This window comes from Sinohyriopsis cumingii, chromosome 6, assembly GCF_028554795.1.
Source record: "Sinohyriopsis cumingii isolate HCF-2022 chromosome 6, ASM2855479v2, whole genome shotgun sequence".
NCBI classification, from domain to species: Eukaryota; Metazoa; Mollusca; class Bivalvia; order Unionida; family Unionidae; genus Sinohyriopsis; species Sinohyriopsis cumingii.
In genome coordinates, this window is record NC_142966.1 from 50,232,303 (window position 1) to 50,248,306 (window position 16,004).

General features: G+C 34.4%; 1 protein-coding gene across 3 annotated transcripts in view; it reads left to right on the plus strand.

Moving 5' to 3' along the window:
- LOC149796906 (protocadherin-11 X-linked-like) overlaps window positions 1-16,004 on the plus strand; it is a 109,074-nt gene that overhangs the window by 12,123 nt on the left and 80,947 nt on the right. For all 3 annotated transcript variants that reach the window (XM_089961583.1, XM_089961580.1, XM_089961578.1), the window contains exon 2: window positions 6,909-7,234. The gene's annotated coding sequence lies outside the window, so the exon portion shown is untranslated. The remainder of the gene's footprint in view (window positions 1-6,908; window positions 7,235-16,004) is intronic.

Sequence of the window (16,004 nt, forward strand, 5' to 3'; positions counted from 1 at the left end):
TCATACTGGTTACTGCCTTTGCAATGCCAAGAAAGATCATTTCATACTGGTTACTGCCAATTTGTAACACCCATCAATATTATTTCATACTGGTTACTGCCTTTGCAATGCCAATCAATATCATCTCATACTGGTTACTGCCTTTGCAATGCCAAGCAATATCATTTCATATTGGTTACTGCCTTCGAAACACCCAGCAATAATATTTCCTACTGGTTACTGCCTTTGCAATGCCAAGCAATATCATCCCATACTGGTTACTGCCATTGCAACACCCAGCAATATCATTTCATACTGGTTACTGCCTTTGCAATGCCAATCAATATCATCTCATACTGGTTACTGCCTTTGAAACACCCAGCAATAACATTTCATACTGGTTACTGCCTTTGCAATGCCAAGCAATATCATCTCATACTGGTTACTGCCATGGTAACACCCAGCAATTTCATCATATACAAGTTCAAATTCAGTGCAGCATATGGGATTATTTTCACCTAAGTGGTAAACATCAGGGAAAGGTACCTCAATAGTTCCAGTCAATTGGTGCAATGTGGAATTGAATATCCATATAAAATATTAGATCAACATTGCAATATTAAATGGGTAATTAAAAGATTTATTTTATAGAAATACAAAACTTTTTCCATTCTAGTGAATAGATAAAACATGCCTCCTACTTACTATATTTCATATATAAAATTTAACATGGATCTTCCCATTAAATTTGACAGTCCATTAATGACCCAAGTTGCATGGAAACATTATCTTTTGATACACTCTTGAAAAATCATACTGTATTGTTGACTGCCCAGTTATATTGGTTTTGGGATAATGAGAGAGCAGATTGAACAGCTTGAACTGCCCCGCAAACACCCATTTCAAAATGGAAGGTCCCATATGTTATAATAATTTGCATATTTGATTGGAAAAATATATGGACGGAAAGTGTAGATGAGGTATTTTGCCACTCGTGTATGCAACACAGATACCTGTCCCATGCCTACTGCAAACCTGATTGTGTCCCTTGCCAGTGTCCAATGGAGCACATTTTTTGTTGTATCTTTTGCCAGCTTTATGAAGCAGCTCTTTGAATATGTATGAACAAAAGAAGTCATTGATTTTCTAAAGAAATGCAATTTATATTTTAAAATATTTAACTTCAGGGAGTTAACCATGTTAATGATTTTGCATTGTTAAGCTTTACATTTCTTAACCTCCTTTCTTGTTCTGTGTAGCCAGGAATGTGCTGGTGTGTCATTAAATACTACAAATATATCCATAGTACATAGAGACAATTTGTATGTAATATGTAGGAAGTATGCAAGCAAAGCAGTTTTATATTTTTCATCTTTTGTACTCCATTTTTATTAATGACTTGAAATAACATTATTCTACCATTAAAATTTTAACAATTTTATTCTTTTAATGACTTGAAATAAAATTATTCTACCATTAAAATTTTAACAATTTCTTCAGATGGACAGGGGTGAATAGGAAGAATAACAATCTTTATTTCATGTTCCCTGTTTTTGTTTGAGATTTTATAATTTCTTTTTACCATGTCCCCCTTATTATATAATGACACAGAAATACGTGGGGAAAAATTGCTGCTGATAGCTATGTAGGGGTTGGAATAACATCATGTATTTTCATCCTCTAACCAGGCAGAAATATTTGGAGGTAATTTACTGGTTCATTTGATGCATTGTACCTAACTTGCCCTCTGAAGTTTAAGAGAACCTTGTACAGTATATTCTGTAGGGAATGAAATGTATTACTGTTATCAAGTGGTCATTCTCTTGCTATGTTTGATCCCAGCAATTTCACATTTTTAGTGTGGTTTTCCTGCCAAAAAAGAGCAGAAATTTACTGTTAGCTTTCCTGAATCATGAGTTAAAGCTATCATGTTCATGGCATCTGCATCGTTAACATTTAAAGTTTTGTGCCATTACCAATTTTGCAACCTACATATATTGTTTCGACACTAAATAGATAGGATTGTGCTTATGTGTCATTAAACCACATACATACATACATACATACATACATACATACATATATACAGGGTGTCAGAATGGAATTGAAACATTTCATTGTACCATTTTACAGTATAAATCTCTTACAGTGGTGCTAATGTCAAATAAAATTCATGACATGAGTCAATAATTTTTTTAAGTCATGGAAACAAAAGATCAAAACTGTAGTGAGAGTTTCATGAATTTCATTTGAATGAGTATTTGTGTTAGATACTTTTTTCTGGTACTGTATTATTTTGGCATCGGTTAATGTGTCAGTAAAATTATTGATTAGTACTTGACAACAGTGAAGACTCTGAGGCATAGAAGAACATCTTAGGGTAAGCAGATAAGACCAATCATAGATCTAGAGATTTAGTCTGAATCATTTGTCAAAGCTGTTATCTACAACAGATTACACAGAATTGCACAGGTAATGACAGGTAAAAAATCAATTATCATTGCCCCATTTACCTGGCCAAGGCTCCACTACAGCTAGAGGCAAACAAAACCTGAGCATTTGTAGTTTGAGAATAGCAGTATTAACCAATGTTTTGTGAATATTAGGGTAAGATTTTGACTTTATGTAAATATCAAACTCTTGTGAGATATCTATTTGTGATAAAAACTAAAACTTCATAAAATTCATAGACACAAAAATGTAATTTTTGTTCACAGATTTGACATTTATATTTTCCCTTCCAAATGCAAATTGCCATGTTCTATTACTTATTAATTTCCTAATTGCAATTCAACATTCCTGACTTGACATAATAAACCTGTTTTTGCCAGAGACAAAATCATGCCTTCTTCAGACAAACCATTACAATGTTCCTAGTTTTTCAAAAATAAAACTCTTACATGATTTGTAAAATCTACAGTTTTTGGAACATTCATAATGTTATCAAAAATAATCACTCTGAAAATCAGCCAAACACACTAAAATCATGTATCATATTTGTAATCCCTGCCTATATTTATCTGTTATATGCCTCCTGTTTTTACAGAAAATTTTACATTTTGAAAAAATAGGGGGAGGTAAAATTTTGAGCCTTAGAAAGCTCTGATGATCACTATTTTTAAATTCCACTTTACACATTTTTTATATATAGACAGGAGTCTTGATGTGTTATCTAATGATCTGTCAGTAATCTCATTACTCCTGGTCAGCTCAGCTGGATTTAGTCTCCTGGCCAGTGGTCAGTATGGCTAGAACTGGTCCCTGGATCTGATCTGTCTGCCAGTAATTAGATCATCCCTGCACAGCCCATAATGCTAATGAACCAGTTTCAACATTGAGGTCCTTAACAAAGATACCAAGATCTAGACAGATGTCTTTTCATGGTGTAACTTCTTTTGAATTTTTTGGTCACTATTCTTTGCTCTGAACTCAAAAGGACCCATCCATATCAATCACTGGTCAGATCTTTCCTGGAGAAACCTGTCAGCATAGTACTGGATGAAACCTATAAACCCATGGAAGATTTTTTCCCCCTGCATTTTAATGTCAACAGTTCCTTATCAACCAGAACAATTACCTGCATAAATTATGAATTCAGAAGAAAAATTAAATTACAGCAATTGTAGATCATAGGAATCTTTTATTTCTCTTTACAATGCTTCCAAATATATGTCAGTTATTGTTTCTTTTATGTGTCTGCCATTTTAAAATATGATCTTTTTCTTTAATCTGAAAATTGGAAGCCTAGATAATGTGTACAAGATAGATCATTTTATTAGACACTGTATGTACTTCTGTATAAGTCTGATCCAACTGCACAATGCATAGACCAAGATCTACCAGTGCATTATGTACCAGTAGATGATCTGTGTAGTTTGTTTGTTGGGAGTAACCAGTAGAACAAACAAAAAAGATCCTGATCTGCCAGTGCATTACAACATAGATATAGTTTACAGTTGGACATGGCTTATAAGTGAGTATATATGGTAATAAGAAGTAGCTTTCAAATTTGTCTTGGGGAAGTTAGAATTTAAATGTCATAGATACCATATAATTTTGTCCAAGTGTGGTTTTATGGAGACCTGATCTTTTAATAAGCTTTGTATTTGTGATGCCATATATACTCGCTTGTAAGTGAAGCCCAACTGCAAATAGCACATTCCCAGATCTGCTGTCACAAAAAGCACTGGCAGATCTGGGTAGATGCCATTAGCTAGGCGTAATCAGCAAAGCAAACAACATAGAGGCTGACCTGCTGGCACATTATGCAATGGCAGATCAGGTCAATGCTGTTTGTATTTAGGCTCAACTTGCCATATATACTCGCTTGTAAGTGAAGCCCAACCGCAAACAGCACATATATGAAACAGAACTTATGGCTCAGACAAAACCCTGTAATGAAAAGTAATTATAATTCAGATTCTTTCTGCAAAATTTGTTGAAAGTGGCGACTGTGTAATTGATATGCCTAATAGCAGTTTTTTCTATAATTGTTGAGTTATCCCAACAATGATACTGGCAGGGATGGGGGTGGAGATATATCAAGTTTGTGCTGAAATAAATGGTGTCTTAGACATGTGTTTTCTATGTCCCACCCCACCCCACCCACCACACACACACATGGAGAAAACATGACAAATAGTTTATTTTTTAAATGATCAATTGTCTTGAGAGTAATATCAGAAGATATTTAAAAAGCTGTTAGTAAAATACAAAATAAATGCTTTCTCATTATGAGGGACATGATCCTACTCTGTACTCTAGTTTGCCTAGCAAATGGAGAGACAGTGCTGCTGCCCTCTATAGCCTGTGATGCTATGCCATGTTGCCGATTTAGCCTTGCCCAGCAAGTAACATGAATATTCATGAGGAAATATTAAAAAGAGCCTACACCATTCTCACCCATATGTCAGAAATGTACAAATTTCCATTTTTTTTAAAACTTGGTCTGGTTGTCTTGAATAGGTTATTCTGAGTCATGTGATGGTTTCATTATGTTGTGTTAGAGTATGGGGGCACTTTAATGGCATCATAATGCCAGGCATGACATGACTATTTGCAGATAAAGCAAGGTAATGACCTGATGAAATACAATCTAATTATTTCTATCTCATATCCTCTTTGGAAAATTATAGTGAAAAAATAATGTTTGGGCTGGCACAAAGATAAGGGAATATCAGTCTTGGAGTTACATTGCTTGCCTTTTGTCTTGTTTTTTTTTTCTTTTTTTCTTTTGCTTATCAAAGTTTCATAAAAGACAAATGATGTGACCCCATTACTGGTACTTCCCTGTCTTGGTGCCAATGCTAGTGTAGATTCCAATATTCTATTCAGTCTCAGTGGTAAATACAATCCTTTTTGTAGTGTTGATATAGATAGCCATTGAAGAGACCTGCATTATAAGGGAAGTTATTCTGTGATGTGTTAAATGAGGTTTGTGTTATAGTACTGCATAAAACAGAAAAATGAGGTATTTTATGATTTCTAATTACAATATAGCTGCTCTTTATTAGTCAAGAATAAAATTTAATTGAAATATGTATCAGTTACAGAATATAATTTAGTTATTTGAACCCATGACCAAACCTGTTATAAGAGGGCTGGCAGTATACTGAGTTTCATTACAGGGAGGGATCACTGTATCTTGTGTATCAGTTTACTAACTTGCCCCTCAATCAGGAGTACTGTTGCAGATTTGAGAAATGAGAGGTATATTTCTAAATATGTTATTCAGTTGATCTTGATTACATGGGATGCTGTCATTTCTTTAAATGATTTACAGTGAACTTACATTATTGTACAATAGGTGTCAGTTGACTTTAAAAAGAAAAAACAAGAAGGGAATAATGTTGGACAACACTGGATGAATAAATTGCTGTAGTGTACAAAACAGTTTGAAATATTAATAAGTACCACATTTACATACTTGCCTCCTGGCTCATCAGCTATTAGTGAAAATTGCAAAATTCTGTCTATGTACATATAGTGGGATAAAATCTCATAGCAGTAAGTGGCCCGAGCTGTTCATTTGTGATTGCTGTCGGCCATTTCACTTATACGAATGTGAGATACTGTGATTTTTGTTTTGTATCCACTCTACTTAATGACTGTACAAACTTATCTGCCATGGCTCGTGGCATTTTGATCAAGATAAAACTGTGGTATGTAGACATAAAAGAATTAATGTTGAATGTGTATTACCTTTACATATTAATATCAGCATACAGTATTAAGTAGCTAAAGTTTGGTATGAACTTTATACATTAAAAACCACCATGTATTCCAGAATAAAGGTTCTCACAAAACAGGCGCTCTGTCATTAAAAGTCATGACATTAAATAACAGTTGGCAAGTGCATGAACTATATGGCCATTTATGATGGGTGGTGTTTTAAAATTGTCTTTGAAAACAGTTTTACTTTATTAAAAATCCCATGTTTTTTACACCAAGTAACATGTAGTATATATATATATATATATATATATATATATATATATATATATATATATATATATATATATATATATATGTCTTGATAATGTGATGACTTGTTAGAAGAGCACCTGTTTTCATAGAAACTGAATCTACTGATAAACCCATGCTTGATGAAGTTCTGTAAGCACATCTCAATGTTTTTTTTTTCTTTTTTCTTTTTACAATTTTGACAAATATTTTGTTATGAATATTATCGTCTGATAATAAGCCACACACACACACACACAATTTCACAATCTATTAAGCTTTATATCACCTAACTTTATCTTGGAAGAAGTACTGCACTTTAGTTTGAACGTGACTATACATAAATAAGAGAATTCAGTAGCTGTTGAATACATTAATGTTGCCTCAGATTGGAAATAATATTTGCCATGTGATAGCACAATAGTAACATTCATTCAGTAGTACAAGATTTTTTTGTCTTTATGCAGCTGAAGAACTCATCTAAAAACATACTTTTGACACAAATAAGCCAAACACCTATACATCATCTGTCAACTGATGTGATGGGCTATTGTCATCCAAATGAGTGGAGAGCAGGCTAAGTGGTCACATGACTGCAGTCCTTGAATGGTATTGGCTGTTCTGTCAGATGGTCATGGTTTATGACTACCAGTAGGAAGAAATTGATGTATACCTTAGTACAATCTAGCTTGTCTAATTATGGCATGACTGAACTGACAACAAGGGATTTACTCCAGCAGTTACCATCTGGATTTATTGCCACCAGCCAAGAAAATTGGATAACTTAATCAAGGTATGTTTATGTGTGCTTTTTTCCTTTGATTCAATTACTATTAATTTTATTTCACTTCCATAAATTAAAAAATATGGCAAAATTTTGCTTTTTATAGATTTAATATAATTCTTGTGATAGTATCAAATGTGGTAAATGAAAAGTTACCACTGCATGGTAAGTCATAAACATGTAATTCATACATATATTCATATATATGTGTACATGTATATATATATATATATATATATATATATATATATATATATATATATATATGTGTGTGTGTGTGTGTGTGTGTGTGTGTGTGTGTGTGTGCTGTCCATTTAGCAAACAATTCATATATATCAATTAGTGAAATCATGGAAATAATATAGATAAAATGTGTTTATAATTTGCAGTATTATATGTTGGGAGATGTTTTGTAATATTGAATTTAAAAACACAGTCATCATGCTTTATCAGAGGTTCCGTAAAGATAGCCTTCTTAAGTTCCCTAGTTGAGAAACATTATAACTACACACATTTGTGGATGTTTTTCGTCCATGATAGAATGCAAGAACATTTATACTTTAGATTTTCTGTTGAGATTTATAAGGGGAAGATCATTGTTTATTCACTAAAATACTTGCTTTCCCCCCCCATTATTTTTGGGAACATGGACCTTGTCTCTAATATGCTTGATATAAAACTAATCTTTAATCACTCAAGGAAATGACACAACTAAATAAGAAAAGGATGTCTCTCTTCATAATATAAAATGTCAAAGCAGTTTAATTTTTTCTTGTGGTTAAAACGTCTGGATTTTAGATTGGTAAATAAATAAGAATTACACTGTTTCAAATTTATTTAAAATTTAATTTTTTTAGTTTCACTGGTCTTGAAATTTGTAATTCTTCTGTGGCTGACTTTTCTCAATAGGAAGGAAAGCACAGGCTACATCAGTTGTAATTACCATGACAATAAATACTGATGTCAACATTTGAACCTTTAAATCAGCATTTTAAAAAATTTAAATCCTAATAGAACCATAACAGATTTGGCAAACCTTTGTATCTTTATTTAAATAATCTATAATATTTCCACATTAAAGTGCCTTTTATTATTACAGTGTTCTTGCCCTAAGGTGTGTATGGTCATCGATCAAGTTTTGTTATGTATCATGTACTTCATTATAAGTTGGCCTCAGTATAAGGCAGTATGCTATACTGCTCCAATGAATAGCATTATAATGGGGAAATGCTGTACATCTATAATGTACTTCATTATAAGGTGGCCCCATTATAAGACAATATGCTCTATTTGCTCTAGTGGATAGCATTAAAATGAGGGAATATTGTATGTGCACCATGTACTTCATTATAAGGCAACCTCACTACAAGGCAATATATTTTTTAGACCCAATGTACAGTGTAATATTGAGGGATAACTATTAAGTTCCTTTGTCACAAGAGTTCACCGAAGAACATATACCTGGTGTGCAAGTTGAATATTTTTCACAAAATACACAGCACACTCTGTATATCTTGCCCAAAAAAATAATCGAAAATTTAAAATTCTCTATCTTCTGTCACTGTTTGTATTATTAACAGTCAAGTCTTCTGTAAATTTTTGATGTAAAACATCTCAAAAAAAAGTAAACTCTAGCATGTTAATTCGATGGAAGTACAGCCAATATTGGGAATGATTTCATTAGTTATGGAATTTATAAGAAAAAATAATGTACATGATGAACAAATTTCTTAACATTTCATAGAAGTGATTCTTTTACCCTTAGAATGACCTCACTTGCAGACATTAGTTTTACCGCAAGCATGTTCTTTGAACGACATGTTTCATTTGTGAGAAATGGATAATATTGTAGAACATTTTCATTGATGTACAATAGGCCTAGTGTTAGGATGCATCCTGAGATAGATGTACAAGAGACCCCATGTTAGGATGCATCCTGAGATGGATGTACAAGAGACCCAGTGTTCAGATTCATCTTGTGATAGATATACAATAGGCCCATTGTTGTTAGGATGCATCCTGAGATAGATGTACAAGAGACCCAGTGTTAGGATGCATCCTGAGAAAGATGTACAAGAGACCCAGTATTAGGATGCATCCTGAGATAGATGTACAAGAGTCCCCATGTTAGGATGCATCCTGAGATAGATGTACAAGAGACCCAGTGTTAGGATGCATCCTGTGATAGATGTATAAGAGACCCAGTGTTACGATGCATCCTGTGATAGATGTATAAGAGACCCCGTGTTAGGATGCATCCTGAGATAGATGTACAAGAGACCCCTTGTTAGGATGCATCCTGAGATAGATGTACAAAAGACCCCGTGTTAGGATGCATCCTGAGATAGATGTACAAGAGACCCAGTGTTAGGATGCATCCTAAGATAGATGTACAAGAGACCCAGTGTTAGGATGCATCCTTAGATAGATGTACAAGAGACCCCGTGTTAGGATGCATCCTTAGATAGATGTACAAGACACCCCATGTTAGGATGCATCCTGAGATAGATGTACAAGAGACCCACCCAGTGTTAGGATGCATCCTAAGATAGATGTACAAGAGACCCAGTGTTAGGATGCATCCTGTGATAGATGTATAAGAGACCCAGTGTTAGGATGCATCCTGAGATAGATGTACAAAAGACCCAGTGTTAGGATGCATCCTGAGATAGATGTACAAGAGACCCAGTGTTAGGATGCATTCTGAGATAGATGGACAATAGGTCCAGTGCTGGGAAACATCCAGTACCGATGATCCATCACAGGTCTTGGATTGATTTTTTTGAGTGAGATTTATATAATAATTTAATTAGACTTTGTATTTTAAGGATGGCACTTTCTTTAGAGAGGTTGACTCCAATGTGGAAAGATACCAACATTGATTTTGGTTCCAAAATAAGGCTGATATGCTCGATTATCATATCCATTTTTCCGTGTGCTTGTGAAACATGGACGCTGACATCGGATCTACAAAAAAGGAGTCAAACCTTTGAAATGAGATGCTACTGCAAGATCTTGGGCATCTCATACATTGACCATGTAACAAAAAAAGAGGTCCACAGCAGGATCCAATGAGCCATCAGACCATATTAAGACCTCTTGACCACTGTAAAAAAGTGCAAACTGAAGTGGTACGGCCATGTCTCAAGATCATCTGGACTGGCAAAACCAATCTTGCAAGGCACAGTGTGAGGGTGCAGAAGAAGAGGCAGATAGAAAAGAGGTGGGAAGACAACATTAAGGAATGGACAGGCATTTGGAGATTCCCAAAGGGCAGTTAAGAGACCAGGGAAAGATGGAGAGAATTGGTTGTAAAGTCAATTGTGGTGCCCCAATGACCTCTTGAGTTAAGGGATTGATGACAGTGATGATGATGATGATGTTAATGATGATGATGATGATCTTTTGATATTGTCATTGTTGTATATGCCATTTTATGCCTAAATATGATTGACACATTACAACAAGGATTGTGCTGACGTGCCTTTAAACCCTATGCATGCACATGTACGTGCATGCATGCGCACACACACATTTTTTCTATGGAAGTGGCAATGGGTGAAGTGTCTGTGTTTAAGATTTTGTACTGTAGAAAGACAAATGCAACACTGTGTATCAAAGGACACTTGATGGGAGTGACAATCTTATATAGAACTCTTGTGTACAGTATCCATTGCTATTATAGAATTTTGATCCACATGTGGGGGGAGGGCAGAGGAACATGCAAATAATTGTTGCTTGATTAGGGACAAAACAAACATTGATACAGCCTGCAAATTTTTAGTGGATGATTGATTTTAGAAAATATATTTAAAATTTCAAAACTAATCAGAGAAAATATTTTCTTGATTTTTTGTTGTTGTTTTTATTGAAAGTACTGTCACTGTGGTTGTAAAATTAAATGACAAATACCAGATTAATTAATTCAAGTAAAGGTGATCCCATACATTGCTTACAAATTTTTAATTTATTCCAGCATAAGAAATGGCAGTTTTCTTGGGTGGTTACTGATAATTCAAAATATCTGAAATGAATAAAATTAGCATGTGTGCACTGGTTTTTCTTACTTGAAAGAAATCATGTATGTATTTGGAAGTATATTTATCAACACCAAGGGTGGATCTATAATTTTTGTGAATACCTCTTCATGTCTGCCATTTAATTTCAGTCCTCTTAGTCCCAGTAGGTGTGATGTGATGTGATTTGGATTTTTAACGTACATGTAGCTTTAACAATTTTTCAGTCATATTGCTACGATGTCTGCAGTGTGGCAGCTTATAGTGATGTCTAGCACTGGGGCATCATGCTGCATACATGTAGCATGATGTCCCACCCAGTCACATTATCCTGACACCAGGCTGACCAGTCCTAACACTAACCTCTTAATGCTGAACGCCAAGCAAGGCAGCTGTTAGTAACATTTTTGTAAGTCTTTGGTGTGACTTGGCTGGGGATCGAACCCATGACCTCCCGCATCCGAGGCTGACACTCTAACCACTAGGCCACCGGAGCAGTTCAGTCCCAGTAGGTAAAGTTCATTCAGTGACTAATATATTGGACAGGATAACAGACAAAGAACATTCAGTGACGAATATATTGTACAGGATAACAGATAAGGAACATCTATTGACTAATATATTGGACAGGATAACCAATAAGGAACAGCCAGTGACTAATATATTGGACAGGATAACAGACAAGGAACATGCAGTGACTAATATATTGGACAGGATAACAGAAAGTGTATTTCACCCTCAAAGACAATATAAATGAGAAAAAGTTATGGTCTAGAATACGGGCCAAGAAGGCTGTACTCTTAAATAAGGCATTCCAGAGATTGCTAGACAAATTATAAGAAAAGGCAGTAAAAGGGGCCTCACTAATGTTAATAGAACATCATTAAGATTAAGGGGGAGACAAATTAGCATGAGAAATATGTCTTTTGGATGTTAATTTTAAACTTTGAACCACAATAGTTGTCAAGAGGAACTGAAAGTTGTTTCTTTTTCACAACACAAAACCAATACATCATTTAGATTATTCTAACTTTTAAAGCTTTTTATGTCCTCTAATTCCCCAAATCATTTATCAGTACTGCTAATGTTTTATAACTCACTCTAGCATGAATGTGAAGTGGGCTTTCCATCACCTATTTTGCATCATTTACATGGGTTAACGTTTGTCCTTGATGCAGTTGAAATTGATAATTTGTCAAAGTGGCTTCCTTGCTCCTTGTAGTTAAAAAAGGCAATGGACCTTTAAAATGCAGATTTTGTTTGATCTGTATAAATGTCTATCGCTTCTGGACGGACAATCTCTTTAATTCTTGACACCTTGTCAAGGCATTCTTATAATGGCCTGATTTATCTGCTTGTTCAGAAGAGAAGGGTAATGATTCTGCAGTGGAGGAAGAGAACTCTTTTCATGATTTGGCCTATTCATTTACTGAATAAAAAAGTTTACTTTTGACAGTTTTTTGGAAAGTAAGGTATGTGTGATGTACTTAGGCATATTTAATTATTTTTGTTTTGTTTCCTTTTAAAAGTTGGAATTGGAAAGGTTTTGTATAAATCTGTTTTATGCATGAGATAATTTCCTTAATTGAATAATCTAACTCTGCATAATACACCAGATTAATGGTTTTCTTAAAAATATTACATTATTGCAATATATGAATATAAGTGTGTAAGTGGAAACGTGACTGCTATTGGCTTTGATGCCTTCATCCACAAGCAAGAACGACTGGATTGGTATATATGTTGTTAGTTTCTGTGATAAATTACACTGCTGTTTTTTTTAACCCCTTTCATATGTTGTCTGTTCATATGTTCTGCATATCACAGATTTCATTTATACACAATAACATTTTGAAGAAAAAAATTGGTATAAAGTCCAAGATGAACAAGACCTAGTTTGAGTTTGATTTCAAACTTTGTCCCTCAAATCTGATTTATGGACTGTGTATTTCTGGGAAGCTTGCTCTAAAAGCATGAATTGCTTATTATGCTTCATGCTGTTGTTTGTTTTAACTTTTGAAGGCATTGAAAACAAATAAGAAGACTGTAAAAGAACTTTTTTAAACATATTAGACCCAGCTATGGCCCAGTTCAGCTAAAAAGATAGCCCTTCATTTTCATTTTTGAACTATTGTTTCATCAGTTATACTTTACTTGCAAGGGCATTTGTGTTTTTTGTTGCATTTTTTGTAATGTTTCCATTTCTGATGCAGTTTGTATTAATTTACTGTTCAGATGCTGCATTGATTAAATATTTTAAAAGGATAAAATGTGAAATATTCCAGAAATTCATTCTTTATGCTTCTTCCACCAAACACACTTATTACAAAATTTTAAGAATGGCTGTAAATATGACAGCATTGTATTAATGGCTGTAAATATGACAGCATTGTATTAATGGCTGTAAATATGACAGCACTGTATTAATGGCTGTAAATATGACAGCATTGTATTAATTCAGTTTTCCATTTTAACCCACCCTAATCAGATTTGGAATATAGCTTGGGGTTGGGCTTAACACATAGCCCATGGCCACCATCTTGTGTCATGCTTATTAATTCTTATATTTTGTGTATTTTATGCCATTTTAAGAAACCCCTAAATATTTTCTGTTCTCTAATGTTTACGTTTTTCTACATGATTTTTTTAAAAAAAATTGTGCACATAATTTCCAATGTCTTCTTGTTATCCATTGATTCACAAAACAAACGAAGCAGGAGGAAACTAAAACCATTTTACCCACTACCAAATTTTGGGGTTGATGACTGAAAACTTTGAATTTTATTAAGGATGGCTGCTGTATCTAGAGACTCAAAGGTTTTAAGAATGGACACAAAAAAACAATCAGTGATACAGTTTTTATGGTCATTTTACCCAGAAGCTATTTTGTTTTGTTAACTCCATTGACCACTTTCTTTTCCTCACCCTTTTTGAGCCATTGGGAATGTGGTACAAACCATTGCATGTGAGCATTGACTTGCATCCAAAAGGCAGGAGGGTTGTCTGTTTATTGATGTACAAAAGTGTGACAAGTCAGAGTTGTAGGTGACATGGCTACCAGTCTACTGCAGATGTTCAACACAGCTTAAGTCAAATGAGCTTTACATTTCTTAAGATTGCTATTTGCTACTGGGAAGTGTATGTTTGTGTCTGACCTAGGGTTTACTTTATAATAATAATTATTGCTTATTATTATTAAAAGTAGCGTAGTAGTACATGTATTTGTATTGTTTGTTATGTATAGAGTTTACTTTGATTAGTAACAACTGATTACTAATCTTCCCCAAGTACATCACTCCTTCACTGTAAGGCACTTCTTTGCAGGGTAGTGTAATTTTGCCTGGCATGACAGGGTGCTGAATACCTGTTGTGGTAGTGGGTGGGTTGCCTGTCATGACAGGATACTGGTTACCTGTCAGGACAGGGTGTAGGTTGCCGTCGAGGCAGGGTGCTGGTCACCTGTCTTGATAGGATGCTGGTTTTCGCTGGTTGCCTGAAAAGGCAGAATACTGGTTACTTGTCAGGTCTCTCAATCTAGAGGAACTCTTGTGTCCATCTAAAACAGGCTGTTCTGAATTTCAAAGTAGTGCGACTTGAAAAAGCAAATTTTATATTCTGCAAACTGCATAGGCAGTTAGGATTATCAAATGTAATCATTACATGAGGGGAGTGCCATGTGGGTGCACTATCATTAGGAGAAGAGTTTAGGGTCTTTCTTATTGATTCTGTTTCATTAATTAACTTATTACAGTGATATAAAATTATTCTCCAGCAATATATAAACAATTTATAGATAACTTTGTTTATAATTTTGATATCATTTAATAAAAACAAAGATATCATATGGGTAATGAAAACTGATGGGTGTTTCATTTAATGGAATAAACTTGGTAATTTTTTCACAAATATATATTTTATCTTCATTCCTTATGAGCAGAAAAAAAATGTTTTAGTTCCCTACTGGACAAGGATTAGCTGAAATATTTACATATGCAGTAAACTTGCACATATCTGGAATATGCTCTATATATTTAACAAAGAGCCTTTTGTCATTTGTCAAGACAGAAATACATTTCTGTTCATGTTTTCAGAAGCACTCAAATCTGTTTTTCAGCATAACAAAAGCATGTGTGTGTGTGTATTCCCACAATTTGCAATACCAGTCACTTGACGGTGTTAACATGTCCAAGTATGAGATTTTCATCACTCAAGCCATGACCAAGACAAGACAGAAAATTTGTGGATGTTTTCCCCTGCTGAAAACTGACCTGACCCCCAATTGTGTACTTGACTAGTTTATGGATATGTGACAGCTCTGAGCCCATTCTAACCCTTGGTCTGCAAGCAAATGACAGTTATTACTTCTAGCTAGAAGGGTTGTCAAGCTTGGTAGACAAAAGTATGACTTTACCACTGGTTTTTTTTTGGTTTTATAAAGTCACATCTCAGTGATGCGATTGTCCATGCTGAATATTAAATAGGAATAACTTTGATGGGAAAAGAGAGGGTAAAGATCATAGTTGAAGCCTTTCATCTTTAGGTTCAGCAGCATCATAGTTGTGGTAGTGTTCTTGTACTGATGGTAAATCATTATGTCATTGAGACTGTTTGTTTCTCTGAGTATGACATCATTGTGGTTAGAGACAATGTTCACAGTAGTCATGTATAAGTTAATAATTGGGTTATACACATATATTGTGCATGTTAATAATTGGATTGTACATGTATATTGCACATGTTATTAATTGGATTGTACATGTATA